The sequence below is a fragment of the Lolium perenne genome, chromosome 2 (assembly GCF_019359855.2).
Source record: "Lolium perenne isolate Kyuss_39 chromosome 2, Kyuss_2.0, whole genome shotgun sequence".
Taxonomy (NCBI): domain Eukaryota; kingdom Viridiplantae; phylum Streptophyta; class Magnoliopsida; order Poales; family Poaceae; genus Lolium; species Lolium perenne.
Window position 1 is genome coordinate 215,900,923 of NC_067245.2, and position 18,792 is coordinate 215,919,714.

Here is an 18,792-nt window from a genome sequence, read left to right on the forward strand (position 1 = left end):
TGTTCCATACCTTTCTTGAGAGGAAATTGATATTTTATACTACCTTCCTTCATATCAATAATAGCACCAACAGTTCGAAGAAAAGGTCTTCCCAATATAATGGGACAAGATGCATTGCATTCAATATCCAAGACAACAAAATCAACGGGGACAAGGTTATTGTTAACGGTAATGCGAACATTATCAACTTTACCCAAAGGTTTCTTTGTAGAATGATCAGCAAGATTAACATCCAAATAACAATTTTTCAGCGGTGGCAAGTCAAGCATATTATAGATTTTCTTAGGCATAACAGAAATACTTGCACCAAGATCACATAAAGCATTACAATCAAAATCTTTAACCTTCATCTTAATGATGGGCTCCCAACCATCCTCTAGCTTTTTAGGAATAGAGGCTTCGCGCTCTAATTTCTCTTCTCTAGCTTTTATGAGAGCATTTGTAATATGATGCGTGAAAGCCAAATTTATAGCACTAGCATTAGGACTTTTAGCAAGTTTTTGCAAGAACTTTATAACTTCAGAGATGTGGCAATCATCAAAATTCAAACCATTATAATCTAAAGCAATGGGATCATCATCCCCAATGTTGGAAAAAATTTCAGCAGCTTTATCACAGGCAGTTTCAGCAGTTTTAGCAGTTTCGGGCAATTTTTCGCGCTTTGCATTAGAAGTGAAAACATTGCTAACACCAATTCTTTTATTAATATTAGTAGGAGGTGCAGCAACATGTGTAGCATTAGCATTACTAGTGGTGGTAATAGTCCAAACTTTAGCTATATTCTTCTCTTTAGCTAGTTTTTCATTTTCTTCTCTATCCCACCTAACACGCAGTTCAGCCATTAATCTTATATTCTCATTAATTCTAACTTGAATGGCATTTGCTGTAGTAGTAATTTTATTATGAAGATTCTCATTAGGCATAACTTTTGATTTCAAAAGATCAACATCAGCAGCAAGACTATCGACTTTAGAAGCAAGTATATCAATTTTCCCAAGCTTTTCTTCAACAGATTTGTTAAAAGCAGTTTGTGTACTAATAAATTCTTTAAGCATAGCTTCAAGTCCAGGGGGTGAACTCCTATTATTGTTGTAAGAATTCCCATAAGAATTACCATAACCGTTGCCATTATTATAAGGATATGGCCTATAGTTGTTACTAGAATTGTTCCGGTAAGCATTGTTGTTGAAATTATTATTTTTAATGAAGTTTACATCAACATGTTCTTCTTGTGCAACCAATGAAGCTAACGGAACATTATTAGGATCAATATTAGTCCTATCATTCACAAGCATAGACATAATAGCATCAATCTTATCACTCAAGGAAGAGGTTTCTTCGATGCATTTACCTTCTTACCTTGTGGAGCTCTTTCCGTGTGCCATTCAGAGTAGTTGATCATCATATTATCAAGAAGCTTTGTTGCTTCACCAAGAGTGATGGACATAAAGGTACCTCCAGCAGCTGAATCCAATAAATTCCGTGAAGAAAAATTTAGTCCTGCATAGAAGGTTTGGATGATCATCCAAGTAGTCAGTCCATGGGTTGGGCAATTTTTAACCAGAGATTTCATTCTTTCCCAAGCTTGAGCAATATGTTCAGTATCTAATTGTTTAAAATTCATTATGCTACTCCTCAAAGATATAATTTTAGCAGGGGGATAATATCTACCAATAAAAGCATCCTTGCATTTAGTCCATGAATCAATACTATTCTTAGGCAGAGATAGCAACCAATCTTTAGCTCTTCCTCTTAATGAGAAAGGGAACAATTTTAGTTTAATAATATCACCATCTACATCTTTATATTTTTGCATTTCACATAGTTCAACAAAATTATTAAGATGGGCAGCAAGATCATCAGAACTAACACTGAAAATTGCTCTCGCATAACAAGATTCAGAAAGCAGGTTTAATTTCAAAGAATACTGCAGTAGTACCAGGTGGAGCAATAGGTGTGCATAAGAAATCATTATTATTTGTGGTTGTGAAGTCACACAACTTAGTGTTTTCAGCGTTGGCCATTTTAGCAACAGTAAATAAAACAAACTAGATAAAGTAAATGCAAGTAAACTAATTTTTTTGTGTTTTTGATATAGTAAACAAGATAACAAGTAAAGTAAAACTAGCAACTAATTTTTTTGTATTTTGATTTAGTGCAGCAAACAAAGTAGTAAATAAAACTAAGCAAGACAAAAACAAAGTAAAGAGATTGAGAAGTGGAGACTCCCTTGCAGCGTGTCTTGATCTCCCCGGCAACGGCGCCGGAAAATGTGCTTGATGGCGTGTATTTCACACGTTCGTTGGGCAACCCCAAGAGGAAGGTATGATGCGCACAGAAGCAAGTTTTCCTCGTAAAAGAAACCAAGGTTTATCGAACCAGGAGGAGCCAAGAAGCACGTTGAAGGTTGATGGCGGCGGGATGTAGTGCGGCGCAACACCAGCGATTCCGGAGCCAACGAGGAACCTGCACAACACACCAAAGTACTTTGCCCCAACGAAACAAAGTGAGGTTGTCAATCTCACCGGCTTGTCGTAACAAAGGATTAACCGAATTGTGTGGAAGATGATTGTTTGCAGAAAACAAGAGAACAAGATTGCAAGAGATTGTATTTCAAGAAAGAGAATTGGACCGGGGTCCACAGCTCACTAGAGGTGTCTCTCCCATAAGACGAACAAAGATGTTGGGTGAACAAATTACAGTTGGGCAATTGACAAATAAAGAGAGCATGACAATGCACATACATATCATGATGAGTATAGTGAGATTTAATTGGGCATTACGACAAAGTACATAGACCGTCATCCAACTGCATCTATGCCTAAAATGTCCACCTTCAGGTTATCATCCGAACCCCTTCCAGTATTAAGTTGCTAACAACAGACAATTGCATTAAGTATGGTGCGTAATGTAACTAGTGACTACATCCTTGAACATAGCACTAATGTTTTATCCCTAGTGGCAACAGCACAACACAACCTTAGAACTTTCTGTCACATCGTCCTGTGTCAATGCAGGCATGAACCCACTATCGAGCATAAGTACTCCCTCTTGGAGTTACAAGCATCTACTTGGCCAGAGCATCTACTAGTAACGGAGAGCATGCAAGATCATAAACAACACATAGATATAACTTTGATAATCAATATAACAAGTATTCTCTATTCATCGGATCCCAACAAACGCAACATATAGAATTACAGATAGACGATCTTGATCATGTTAGGCAGCTCACAAGATCCGACAATGATAGCACAATGGGGAGAAGACAACCATCTAGCTACTTGTTGACTGCCAAAACCCACCGGCGGGCAGCGGCCTGTCAACACAGGTAGAGCCGGGAAGAGCCTAGAGCTGCGGCTGGCTGAGACCCCTCCGAGCGACGGCCCGCAATGCTCTTCTGGTCACACGCGGCGATGCGAAGTGCAAGGGCGTGCCACCTGACCTATACCTGGTCAGGAAGGTGATGGGGATGCCTCGCTTAGTTCCTGCATGGCATACACGTAAACATTAAATAAGAGCCTCGATCGGCTCTCGTGTTATCTCGTGAATCGGCTCAAAGAGCCGATCCACCCATGATTCGTACGGGGTGCACGAATACTTGGTGATCCTGCTTGATCAAGATAAAGCTAATGAGATCTACGACGATTTAGGGTTTTCACCGCATAATCGGATCATCCTACTCCAGGTTGGGCCTCGCGGCCACGCACGGTGCTCGTAAGCCGATCCTAAACAAGGCCAAAAAACCAACATGGCGTTGATCCTCGGAACATCCTGTTTAGGACTTGCGAACGCCACCCTACGTGCCGCTGGATCCCCCCCCCCCCTTTGTAAGGCCTAACTATTGCAGATATTAAACTAATCCTTGCAGAGCAAGGAGCAATCGTAACGGACCAGATCTACTAAATAATGAACAAGCAGGGTGCCGCCCCCACACCTGAGATAGGTGTGAGGGCGGCTAGACATGCAAGGGTTGCACTACGTAAGCATGTTATACGGAGAACTATGCTAACCCTAACACATCTATGATAACTACGTTGCCCGCCATCAAAGACGCTTCAGTAAGGGCAACGCATGAACAACGTGGAGCTTGTGCTGCCTAGATCGCAAGATGCGATCTAGGCAGCATGTCGCTTACCTGATTGAAACCCTCGAGACGAAGGAGTTGGCGATGCGCCGAGATTGGTTTGTTTTGGGGTGAACCTGTAGGATAACGTTGCATAGAAAACAAAAATTTTCCTACCGCGAACACGCAATCCAAGCCAAGATGCAATCTAGAAGACGGTAGCAACGAGGGGGTATCGAGTCTCACCCTTGAAGAGATTCCAAAGCCTACAAGATGAGGCTCTTGTTGCTGCGGTAGACGATCACTTGCCGCTTGCAAAAGCGCGTAGAAGATCTTGATCACGATCGGTTCCGGCGCCACGAACGGGCAGCACCTCCGTACTCGGTCACACGTTCGGTTGTTGATGAAGACGACGTCCACCTCCCCGTTCCAGCGGGCAGCGGAAGTAGTAGCTCCTCTTGAATCCGACAGCACGACGGCGTGGTGTCGGTGGCGGTGTAGAAGTCCGGCGGAGCTTCGCTAAGCAAACCGGACAATATGAAGTGGAGGAGCAAAGCTAGGGTTTGAGAGGGGGTGGCCGGCCACTCAAGGGGGGCGGCCAAGCTATGGTCTTGGGGTGGCCGGCCCCCTCCCTTGGCCCCTCATTATATAGGTGGATCCCAAGTGTTGGTGTCCAAGTCTTCGAATAAGACCCGAAACCAAAACCTTCCATAGGAGGGGGCAAACCTAGCCCAACTAGGACTCCCAACCAAAGGTGGGATTCCCACCTCCCATGTGGGGGGGTGGCCGAGCTATGGTCTTGGGGTGGCCGGCCCCCTCCCTTGGCCCCTCATTATATAGGTGGATCCCAAGTGTTGGTGTCCAAGTCTTCGAATAAGACCCGAAACCAAAACCTTCCATAGGAGGGGGCAAACCTAGCCCAACTAGGACTCCCAACCAAAGGTGGGATTCCCACCTCCCATGTGGGGGGGTGGCCGAGCTATGGTCTTGGGGTGGCCGGCCATGGAGGTGGAGTCCCTTGTGGACTCCACCTTCCTTGGTGGTTTCTTCCGGACTTTTCTAGAACCTTCTAGAACCTTCCATAGAACCTTCCGCGACATTTTATTTCACATAAAATGACATCCTATATATGAATCTTATTCTCCGGACCATTCCGGAACTCCTCGTGATGTCCGGGATCTCATCCGGGACTCCGAACAAATATTCGAACTTCATTCCATAATTCAAGAACTACCATTTCAACATCCAACTTTAAGTGTGTCACCCTACGGTTCGAGAACTATGCGGACATGGTTGAGTACTCACTCCGACCAATAACCAATAGCGGGATCTGGAGATCCATAATGGCTCCCACATATTCAACGATGACTTTAGTGATCGAATGAACCATACACATATATTACCAATTCCCTTTGTCTCGCGATATTTTACTTGTCCGAGGTTTGATCTTCGGTATCACTCTATACCTTGTTCAACCTCGTCTCCTGACAAGTACTCTTTACTCGTACCGTGGTATGTGGTCTCTTATGAACTCATTCATATGCTTGCAAGACATTAGACGACATTCCACCGAGAGGGCCCGTAGTATATCTATCCGTCATCGGGATGGACAAATCCCACCGTTGATCCATATGCCTCAACTCATACTTTCCTGATACTTAATCCCACCTTTATAGCCACCCATTTACGCAAAGTGGTGTTTGGTGTAATCAAAGTACCTTTCCGGTATAAGTGATTTACATGATCTCATGGTCATAAGGACTAGGTAACTATGTATCGAAAGCTTATAGCAAATAATTTAATGACGAGATCTTATGCTACGCTTAATTGGGTGTGTCCATTACATCATTCACACAATGACATAACCTTGTTATTAATAACATCCAATGTTCATGATTATGAAACTAATCATCCATTAATCAACAAGCTAGTTTAAGAGGCATACTAGGGACTTCTTGTTTGTCTACATATCACACATGTACTAATGTTTCTGTTAATACAATTCTAGCATGATATATAAACATTAATCATAAACATAAAGATATAAAAAATAAACACTTAATTATTGCATCTAGGTCATATCTCCTTCAGACTCACACTTGCACTAGAGTCAATAATCTAGATTACTTTGTAATATACCTAACACCCATGGCATTCGGTGTTGGTCATGCTTTGCCCTAGGGAGAGCTTTAGTCAACGGATCTGCTACATTCAGATCAAGGTGTACTTTGCAAATCTTTACTTCTCCATCTTCGATGTACTCGCGAATCGAGTGGTAACGCAGCTTGATATGCTTCAGCCTCTTGTGTGACCTTGGCTCTTGTGCATTGGCGATGGCACCCATGTTATCACAAGAAATGATTAATGGGTCCAATGCACTCTAACCACACCGAGCTCTACAATGAACCTCTTCATCCATACCGCTTCGATGAAGCCTCCGCCGCTATGTACTCGATTCTCGTTGAAGACTTCGCCACCGTGCACCGCTTTCGAGCTTGCCCACCATCATAAAGACCATTCAATATAAACACGTACCCAGATTGTGACTTAGAGTCATCAGATCGTTGTTCCAACTTGCATCGGTGTAACCGTTTACAACGAGCTCTTGGTCACCTCCATAACAAAGAAACATATCCTTAGTTCTTTTCAAGTACTTCAGGATATTCTTGACCGCTGTCCAAAGTTGTTCCATTCCCGGATCACTTTGATATCTGCTAGTCAAACTAACAAAGCATGTGCTATATCCGGTCTAGTACATAGCATGGCATACATGATAGATCCATCGCCGAGGCATAGGGGATGTTACACATCCTTTCTCTTTCTTCTGCCGTAGCCGGTCCTTGAGTTTTACTCAATACCTTGCCTGGTAACATAGGTAAGAACCCTTTCTTACTTTCGTCCATTCTAAACTTCTTTAGAATCTTGTCCAGATATGTACTCTGTGATAGCCCTATTAGACGTCTTGATCTATCTCTATAAATCTTGATGCCTAATATATACGATGCTTCACCAAGGTCTTTCATTGAAAAAACTATTATTCAAATAACCCTTAACACTGCTTAATAGTTCTATATCATTCCCGATCAATAATATGTCATCTACATATAATATCAGGAATGCTACAGAGCTCCCACTCACTTTCTTGTAAATACTGGCCTCTCCATGACACCGTATAAACCCGAAGTCTTTGATCACCTTATCAAAGCGTCGGTTCCAACTTCTCGATGCTTGCTTCACCATAGATTGAACGCTGAAGTTTGCATACTTTGTCGCATTTTTAGGATCGACAAAACCTTTGGGTTGTACCATATACAACTCTTCCTCAATGTCTCCATTAAGGAACGCCGTTTTGACATCCATCTCGCCAAATCTCATAATCGAAAAATGCAGCTATTGCTAACAAAATCCTCACAGATTTCAGCTTCGCTACTGTTGAGAAAGTCTCATCGTAGTCAACTCCTTGAATTTGTCGGAAACCCTTTGCGACAAGTCGAGCTTTATAGACAGTAATATTACCATCAGCATCTGTTTTTCTCTTGAAGATCCATTTATTTTCGACAGCCTTTCGGCTATCAGGTAAGTCTACCAAAGTCCATACTTTGTTATCATACATGGATCCCATTTCGGATTTCATGGCTTCTTGCCATTTGTTGGAATCTCGGGCTCATCATCGCTTCTTCATACGTCATAGGTCCTCATCATTGTTATCCACAATCATGACATTTAGACAAGGATCATACCAATCAGGAGTGGCACGTTCCCTTGTCGATCTGCGAGGTTCAAAGAGTTTCCTCGTTCGAAGTTTCATGATCATTATCATTAGCTTCCTCTCGTTGCCGGTGTAGGCGGTGCAGTACAACTTCCAGATCACGCTACTCGATCAACGAGTATAGATTCATCAATCTCATCGAGTTCTACTTTTCTTCCAGTCACTTCTTTAGTGAGAAATTCTTTCTCAAGAAAGGTTCCGTTCTTAGCAACAAAGATTTTGCCTTCGGATCTGTGATAGAAAGTGTATCCTATAGTTTCCTTAGGATAACCTATGAAGACGCATTTCTCCGCTTTGGGTTCTAGCTTGTCCGGTTGTAACTTCTTTACATAGGCTTCGCAACCCCAAACTTTCAGGAACGATGACTTAGGTTTCTTATTAAACCATAATTCCGCCGGTGTCGTTTCTACGGATTTTGATGGTGCTCTATTTAAAGTGAATGCGGCTGTCTCTAATGCATAACTCCAAAATGATAACGGCAAATCAGTAAGAGACATCATACTACGAACCATATCTAAGAGAGTTCGATTACGACGTTCGGACACACCGTTTCGTTGAGGTGTTCCCGGCGGTGTCAATTGTGAAAGTATTCCGCATTTCTTTAAATGCATGCCAAACTCATAACTCAGATATTCACCTCCACGATCAGATCGTAGAAATTTGATCTTCTTGTTACGTTGATTTTCTACTTCACTTTGAAATTCCTTAAACTTCTCGAAAGTTTCGGATTTATGTTTCATGAAATAGATATACCCATATCTACTCGGATCATCTGTGAAGGTTAGAACATAACGATAACCACCGCGCGATGCTACGCTCATTGGTCCACATACATCGGTATGTATGATTTCCAATAAGTCGGTAGCTCGCTCCATCATACCAGAGAATGGAGTCTTTGTCATTTTTCCCATTAGACATGCTTCGCATCTATCAAGTGACTCAAAGTCAAGTGATTCAAGTAATCCATCAGGATGGAGTTTCTTCATGCGTTTCACTCCAATATGACCAAGACGACAGTGCCACATATAAGTAGAATTATCATTTAGTTTAATTCGCTTAGCATCAATGTTATGTATATGTGTATCACTACTATCGAGATCTAACGAGAAATAAGCCATTCTTTTGTGGGGCTCGACCATAAAAGATATGATTCAGAAAAATAGAACAACCATTATGCTCAGACTAGAATGAATAACCGTCTTGCATTACACCAGATCCAGCTCTAATGTTCATGCTCAACGCAGTACATAATAACAATTATTTAGGCTTAAAACTAATCCCGAAGGTAGATGTAGAGGAAGTGTCCCGATCGCGATCACATTGACCTTGGATCCGTTTCCAACGCGCATCGTCACTTCATCTTTCAGCAGTTGTCGTTTATTCTTTAGTTCCTGTTTCGAGTTACAAATATGAGCAACCGAACCAAGATCAAATACCTGTGTACTAGAACGAGAACTAGTGAGATAAACATCTATAACATGTATATCGATATACCTTCTTTCTTCTTCTTGACAAGGCCGCTCTTTAGATCAGCCAGATACTTGGAGCAATTACGCTTCCAGTTGTCCCTTCTCCTTGCGCAATAGCACTCAGCATCGTGCTTAGGACCGTTCTTAGGTTTCATAGGAGGCGTGGCAGCTTTCTTGCCACCCTTCTTGAATTTTCCCTTAGACTTGCCCCTGTTTCTTGAAACCGGTGGTCTTGTTGACCATCAACACTTGGTGCTCTTTCTTGATCTCAATCTCAAGAGCTTTTAGCATGCCAAAGAGTTCAGGTAACTCCTTGTTCATGTTCTCGCATATTGTAGTTCATCACAAAGTTCTTGTAACTTGGTGGCAGTGATTGAAGGACACGATTAATCCCTCATCTGTTAGGAATCACTATTCCCAAGTCATCGAGTTTCTTCGCATGCCCGGTCATGGCGAGCATGTGCTCACTAACGGAGCTGCCTTCTTCCATCATACAAACAAGAAATGTTTCGATGCTTCATAGCATTCCATCGCCGCATGAGTCTCGAATATAGCTTTCAGCTCATTCATCAACTCATGAGGATCATGGTGCTCAAAACGTTTTTGAAGATCGGATTCCGCATCGCACAGATGGCACACCGAACTTGAGAGTACCGAGTTTTCCGAGTTGCGTAAACAGCTTTTACTTCATCGGATTCATCTTCTGCAGGAGGGTCACCTAGCGGTGCATCAAGCACAAATTGCAGATTTCCGCCGTAGAGGAAGATCCTCACATGACGGAACCAATCGGTGAAGTTGCTACCGTTGCTCTTAAGTTTCTCTTTCTCTAGGAACCGATTAAAATTGATTGAGGACGCCATCTCTACAACATATATTTGCAATAGTTTAGACTAAGTTTATGACAAATTGAGTTCAAATTTTAATTCAACATAATTAAAACCCTAGGTGAACTCCCACTCAAAACAATATCCCTCGCATTGTCTTAGTGATCACACGAACCAAATCCACCGCACCTAAACCCGATCATCACGAGAAAAGGTGTGATTTCAATGGCGAACACTCATAGTGTTCATCATATCAACCATATGATTCATGCTCTACCTTTCGGTATCACGTGTTCCGAGACCATGTCTCAGACATGCTAGGCTCGTCAAGGCCACCTTAGTATCCGCATGTGCAAATCTGTCTTGCACCCGTTGTATGTACTTATCGAATCTATCACACCCGATCATCACGAGATGCTTCGAAACGATAAGACTTAATAACGGTGCTACTAAGGATGAACACTTTATTATCTTGAGATTTTAGTGAGGGATCATCTTATAATGCTACCGTCGCGATCTAAGCAAAATAAGATGCATAAAAAGGATTAACATCACATGCGGTTCATATGTGATATGATATGGCCCTTTTGTTCTTGTGCCTTTGATCTTCATCTCCAAAGCACGGATATGATCTCCATCATCTTCGGGCATGATCTCCATCATCGTCGGCGTAGCACCAAGGTCAATGGCACCGTCTTCATGTTTGTCCTCCATGTAGCAACTATTACAACTACTTTGAAATACTACTCAACATGAAATTTAAAGACAACCATAAGGCTCCTGCCGGTTGCCACAATACAATAATGATCATCTCATACATATTCATCATCATATCATGGCCATATCACATCACCAAACCCTGCAAAAACAAGTTAGACGTCTCTAATTTGGTTTGCATATTTTACGTGGTTTAGGGTTTTCGAGAGAGATCTAATCTACCTACGAACATGAACCACAACGTTGATACTAATGTTTTCAATAGAAGAGTAAATTGAATCTTTACTATAGTAGGAGAGACAGACACCCGCAAAGCCTCTTATGCAATACAAGTTGCATGTCGAACGAGGAACAAGTCTCATGAACGCGGTCATGTAAAGTTAGTCCGAGCCGCTTCATCCCACTATGCCATAAAGATGCAAAGTACTCAAACTAAAGATAACAAGAGCATCAACGCCCACAAACCATTGTGTTCTACTCGTGCAACCATCTATGCATAGACACGGCTCTGATACCACTGTAGGATAACGTTGCATAGAAAACAAAAATTTTCCTACCGCGAACACGCAATCCAAGCCAAGATGCAATCTAGAAGACGGTAGCAACGAGGGGGTATCGAGTCTCACCCTTGAAGAGATTCCAAAGCCTACAAGATGAGGCTCTTGTTGCTGCGGTAGACGATCACTTGCCGCTTGCAAAAGCGCGTAGAAGATCTTGATCACGATCGGTTCCGGCGCCACGAACGGGCAGCACCTCCGTACTCGGTCACACGTTCGGTTGTTGATGAAGACGACGTCCACCTCCCCGTTCCAGCGGGCAGCGGAAGTAGTAGCTCCTCTTGAATCCGACAGCACGACGGCGTGGTGTCGGTGGCGGTGTAGAAGTCCGGCGGAGCTTCGCTAAGCAAACCGGACAATATGAAGTGGAGGAGCAAAGCTAGGGTTTGAGAGGGGGTGGCCGGCCACTCAAGGGGGGCGGCCAAGCTATGGTCTTGGGGTGGCCGGCCCCCTCCCTTGGCCCCTCATTATATAGGTGGATCCCAAGTGTTGGTGTCCAAGTCTTCGAATAAGACCCGAAACCAAAACCTTCCATAGGAGGGGGCAAACCTAGCCCAACTAGGACTCCCAACCAAAGGTGGGATTCCCACCTCCCATGTGGGGGGGTGGCCGAGCTATGGTCTTGGGGTGGCCGGCCCCCTCCCTTGGCCCCTCATTATATAGGTGGATCCCAAGTGTTGGTGTCCAAGTCTTCGAATAAGACCCGAAACCAAAACCTTCCATAGGAGGGGGCAAACCTAGCCCAACTAGGACTCCCAACCAAAGGTGGGATTCCCACCTCCCATGTGGGGGGGTGGCCGAGCTATGGTCTTGGGGTGGCCGGCCATGGAGGTGGAGTCCCTTGTGGACTCCACCTTCCTTGGTGGTTTCTTCCGGACTTTTCTAGAACCTTCTAGAACCTTCCATAGAACCTTCCGCGACATTTTATTTCACATAAAATGACATCCTATATATGAATCTTATTCTCCGGACCATTCCGGAACTCCTCGTGATGTCCGGGATCTCATCCGGGACTCCGAACAAATATTCGAACTTCATTCCATAATTCAAGAACTACCATTTCAACATCCAACTTTAAGTGTGTCACCCTACGGTTCGAGAACTATGCGGACATGGTTGAGTACTCACTCCGACCAATAACCAATAGCGGGATCTGGAGATCCATAATGGCTCCCACATATTCAACGATGACTTTAGTGATCGAATGAACCATACACATATATTACCAATTCCCTTTGTCTCGCGATATTTTACTTGTCCGAGGTTTGATCTTCGGTATCACTCTATACCTTGTTCAACCTCGTCTCCTGACAAGTACTCTTTACTCGTACCGTGGTATGTGGTCTCTTATGAACTCATTCATATGCTTGCAAGACATTAGACGACATTCCACCGAGAGGGCCCAGAGTATATCTATCCGTCATCGGGATGGACAAATCCCACTGTTGATCCATATGCCTCAACTCATACTTTCCGGATACTTAATCCCACCTTTATAGCCACCCATTTACGCAGTGGTGTTTGGTGTAATCAAAGTACCTTTCCGGTATAAGTGATTTACATGATCTCATGGTCATAAGGACTAGGTAACTATGTATCGAAAGCTTATAGCAAATAATTTAATGACGAGATCTTATGCTACGCTTAATTGGGTGTGTCCATTACATCATTCACACAATGACATAACCTTGTTATTAATAACATCCAATGTTCATGATTATGAAACTAATCATCCATTAATCAACAAGCTAGTTTAAGAGGCATACTAGGGACTTCTTGTTTGTCTACATATCACACATGTACTAATGTTTCGGTTAATACAATTCTAGCATGATATATAAACATTTATCATAAACATAAAGATATAAATAATAACCACTTTATTATTGCCTCTAGGGCATATCTCCTTCAGAACGTTGTGTTGTTGTTTATTCCATAAACCCTAGATACATATTTATAGTCCAGCGGACTTTCTAATTCGGACGTGCACCTAACCGTGCACGAGTAAATCTCTAATTTTTAATCTAAGATGCGATCTACTAAATTACAGATACATGGGCAATTCAGCCCAACTTCGTGTATAAGGCCAATTCTTGTTCTTCCTTTCATGTATATCTTCAAGTCTATCTCAATCGTGGCCCACCTCTGACTCGGTCAAATTCTGGTGATAACACATGCCCCCCTGGTTTTGGAATTGGTAATTCCAAAATCACTCTGTTTTCCTTCGTCGGGTCATGTCGTGGCAGAACCGTTGCAGTATCTTTCATCATGATGCCCTGCCTTCTCAACTTCTCCGCGTGATCTGGCAGTTTTTTTTTTCTTTAGGCACCACTTCCTCGGAAACTGCTGTGGCATTGAATTTCCACTATATCCCCTTTAATTAACCGCCATGAACAGTTCTCCTCCACATCTCCTCCACATTAGCAATCCAAAAAGCCCTCCTGCCACCATGTCTTCTTCCTCCTCTGCTCCATCGGATCCTTCCAGCCAGTCCTCCTCATCCCGTGAGCCGACGCCGGAGTACAACCCGGCAGAGGTCCACGCGGCGAACACCCGCCACGCCATTGCGGCCGGGGAGGAGTCAGACCACGACTTCTCCATCTGGTCCGAGGACGACCAGTCCTCGACGGACGGGGAGAACGACCTCCGCTTCCTCGCCGTTGGGGCAACGGAGGAGGAAAGCGACGACGACAGCTTCTCCTGCGACTTCACCTCTTCCGGGGAGGAGGAGGAGCAGGAAGAGGAGGAGGACGACGACGACGAGAGCTCCTCCGACGAGCCGCCGGCCAAGCGGTTCTGCCCTTGGCCGGGCAATCTTAGCGACTTCGACAGCGACGAGGATGACGCTGACGAAGAAGATGAAGACAACGAGGGCCCGGTCGGCGGCCATTGGAGCGACGACGAGCCCGCCGGGAGCGCCGACGATGCGGCGACGACGGCGACGACGAGGGCAGTGATGGCCCGTAGATAGGACTTCTAGTATAGGGCCAATAGTAGTAGATGGGGCAATGTATCCCCTGGTGTTTCCTTTTGAGAGCAATCAGCTCTTCATGTAAGAAATCTTGCCTATCAATGAAGATCTCTTCCCCAATTTGATTTTGCCGATTTCTTCTTAGTTCAATTTAGCCGATTCGCCCCCTTTGCCAATGCGTAATAAGCCGATAACAACGCATCGGTCCTTCGAAATTCGTCAATCCTTCTTCAACTGATGATTTTTTCTAATCCATCTGTGAAGGAGGCTGCAATGAAAAATCAGCCGATGGCATCCCCATCGGCTCTTTAAACAGAGTATCCACTAGGCCTGCTGCCCCCCGAGTCTTACTCGAGCCTGCTGCCCCCCGAGCCTTACTCGAGGCGAGAATGTCAGAGAGAATGCGCCACAGCCGATCCTCTTTCTTCCTCCGACAGCCGATAATCTTCCATTTCAGCTGAACTAGCTCCAAAAATTGGAAATCCTTGACAAAGAGGTTCAGGAACCCGGATCGGCTCGAAGCAGCTGAAGAAGTTTCCGTTGTTTTACTCACTCGAGGCAACAGAAGGCACCACCGTTGGCCTAGATCTGGTGGAGACTCGATAAACATCGCATAATTCCACTAAAGTCGATGGCTGCGCATCGGCTGTTTCTCAATTCTGAAGTCGATGCCCTTGCATCGGCTGTAAAATTTTTTTTTTTTTTTACTGGCCGATTTTCTCCTATCGGCCCCCAGTATTTCATTGCACACATGTACCCCTGCATCTGTTCCCATGTTTAGGTGCCCCCCGAGCCGAATCTGTTAAAGAATGGCAGATATCGGCTCTGTAGTTTGCACGTCGGCTCCTGATAGGGTCAAGGGCGAACACAAGCAGAACATGTGGTGAGGATAATTTTGGCCGATTGCTGAGATCGGCCTCCATAATGATTGGAGCGCCGATCGAAGGCTCAGAATATCCCTTCATAGATCTTTGGGGGCCGATCACAAGGATCAGCCTCGCCAAGTTGCACGTCGCTTCGCTTCAACTACATGGTCAGGCCAGTGGATAACACCAGCTTAACCCTTCCCTTTGTCACATCGATGCGTTCGCAGTCGTCTAAGTTGATGCCTGAGAGGGGTTCTTGGCCTGCTGCTTCCCATGCGTTCATGCCAGCCGTTGAAACTTCAGCTGAATCATCGGCCTGGACGACCTCTACCTCATCTCCATCCCACTGTATTATGCATTGGTGCATCGTGGAAGGAATACAAGAATTGGCGTGGATCCAATCTCTTCCCAAGAAGACAAAGATAATCGTCGTGCTATCGACGATGAAGAACGTTGTAGGGATAGTTTTCCTTCCTACGGTCAGCATCCACGTTCGTAACTCCTTGTGCCTCAGACGCTTGGCCGTTGAAATCGCTCAATGTCACGTTGGTCTTGATTAGATCCGAGCTAGAGCGTCCCAGCCGACGTAGCATAGAGTACGGCATGATGTTAACTGCCGCTCCGGTGTCCACCAGCATCTTGTTTACAGGCCTCCCATCGATATATCCTCGCAAATATAGGGCCTTCGTATGCCGTAGCTCTTATCTCGTGGCTTCTCAAAGATAACCGGCCGTGGGCCGCGATCAAGTTGTGCCACGGATGTCTCATCTAACCCTGGAGCACTAAACTCGAAGGAGGATGAACACCATGTTCGTGCCAGCCGATGTTTCATCATCGGCTCTCCTTTGCTTGGGGCGCCACTCCATTTTCCGTGGACGACCCTCCTCATCCAGGGCTCGCTGAATCTTTGCAGCCAGATCAGGCCGTGCCTTCCTTAGCGTATGCAGGTATAACCTTTCGGCTTCCTCCAGGCCGCGCAACCGCTGAACCTGCGTTTTGTGAACGGCTGAGTCCATCAGGGCACCACCTTGGACGGTGGTATTTATCTTCTTCTTCTTCTAGCCCCTCGTCTTCGGAATCCTCAAGATCTGCCCAACGAAGTGACTCAGCGCGTTTGCTTGGTGGTGGGAGAGGCCCTAAGCGCTCAAACACAGACACGTTGGCTGCCTCCTTCTTCTTCTTGTTGCATTCAGGCAATTGCCGATTGTGGGCAATCGGCTCATTCCTGAATCCCAGCGAGTTGTCTGAAGAAAGGGCAGTCCCAGTGTCTGGCGTTGTCATCTTGCTCCCTTGACTTGTCTGTGGCACGGCGCTCGTGCTCCTCCTCATCGCGATCCTGCCGACGATGTCTTCTGGCTTTTCTAGCCAGACGGTCTCCTTCATCATCATAGTTGGACCGTCGGCGTTGGTCATACTGACTCACATATTTGTTGAGGAGGTGATCAGAGAGAGGTCGTTGATATCTTATGTTCTTCACTTCTCCCTCTCGTGACGTAGCGCTTGCCATCATGATGGAGCCGATCGCGTGGAGCGGCCTCCTCGTGTCCTTGCTATGAGAGCAGCTGCCCTCATCTCCATCTTTGCCGAGTGGTTCCCAAGTCCTACCATGTTGATGCCGAACGTGGGACCTGGCTGGCAACCCTCGTGGTAGATGACTTCTACCATGTTAACGGCGGGGAAGGGCTGGGTGTCTACCTTCATGGCGTATCGGTTGAAAATTAAACGCCCCTTCTCTATCGCCGCTTGGATGTGCCGACGCCACACCTGCGGTCGTTGGTGGCATGGGAAAGCGAGTTGTGGAATTTGCGTACGGCTTTCCGTTTAGCTCTTGCGCCGTGGGGAACTTGAGACCTTCAGAATCGTCAACTGTTTCTCCTTGAGCAGGAGGTCGAAGATTTGTTCGATCTTGGTTACGTCAAAATCAAATCCCCGGGCGGCCCCGGTGGCTTTACCCATTTGCAGGACACGGGGTTCCTCCCCGAGTCCACTCAGCCACCGCTACTTCTTGGTCTCTCGCAGAACTTCACCTTCCTCTCGTATCGACCATGACTATCGCACGCTTGAACTTGTCTTGGTACAGTCCGTGGCGCTGTTCATATGCCGATAGTTTCTGAACCATGTGCGCCAAACAGGGATAATCTGCTTGGGAGGCCATGTCCTTGAGCTGTGTTGCAAGGCCAGCTACCGCCAACTCGATCGCTTCCTTTCAGCTTATACGAACCGAATAACATCGGTTCCTAAGATTCCTGAAGCGCCGGATGTACTCTGTCACCGTTTCTCCGCGCTTCGACGTAGTTGTGCTAGATCGGCAATGCTAGACTCGGAAGCTTCGAATGGTATTGCATATGGAACTGCTCTTCCAATTGCTTCCAAGACCGGATGGAGTTTGCTGGCAAAGAGGTATACCATCCAAAAGCCGATCCCGTGAGGGACTGTGAAAAGAGCCTCACGTGTAGCTGATCCGACACCGAAGCCGGTCCTAGTTGCGCCAAATATCGGCCGATGTGCTCGATGGAGCTGGAGCCATCCGATCCACCGAATTTGGAGAAGTCGTGAGCCGATATTTAGGTGGCAGCGGGATCATCTCGTACTCGTCGGGTACGGCTTGGAATAGCCGATTGCCCTTCTTTTCGGCACCATGCCGAACTGGTCTCTCAAGTATGGTACTGATCTGATCCGCTGTGCCGGCTGCAGGAGATGCACTCAAGATTCGCCGGGGTGGCGTACTTAGCCAGCCATGTTTGCTTTTCCAGCTCGAGCCAACCGCAGGAGCCGGCTCGGAGTTTCGTCGGGGTGGCGTACTTAGTTAGCCACGTCCGCATCTCAAGCTCGTTGCCGACGTTCCTCCCGTTTGCGCCGGAGTCCCCCGACGTTGTGGCCTGGTTTGAGAGTGGCCGGTTGCCACAACCGGCACGTACGTGCACGCGTATCCTTGAGGGATCTCCTTAGGCGCCTCGGCCAAGAACCGGTAGTCACTAGGGTCACCACCGATCTTGTAGACGACGAATGCCGGTGTAGCCGGCACTTCACTGCATCGCCAACGCATAAGACACCGCTGGACGGGACAGGAGTGGCAACTCTCCTAGATGCGTCCCGAGACCTGGTCCTGACGCCGAGAACAGGAGGCTCATGATCTCCTGGATCACCCGCAGAGCGAGACCCTCCAACACGTTGACCAAGTTTTCGTAGTGGCGGTGTAGCGAGTGAGCCACCAAGTAGTTGATCTCCGCCGTAGGCCCCCTGGTGCGTTCCTCCGACGGGGCAGAGAGATCTATCCCATCGAGTGCACCTTGTGGTGAGAATCCCTTCCATCCGATGCCATGGGTACGGGTTCTCCGAAAGAGCCGATGAGGTCGGCTTCGAGGGTGACCTTGATCTCGTCGTATTTCTTCTTGAGCTCGGCAGGTAACTCCTCGTAGGTGACTGGCGTGCCGTCCGCCGCTATCTCAGATGTAGATGGCGATGTGGTTGATGTAGACGATTGTCCCACCGGGCGTGCCAGAATGTGTTGATCGCCAAAACCCACCGGCGGGCAGCGGCCTGTCAACACAGG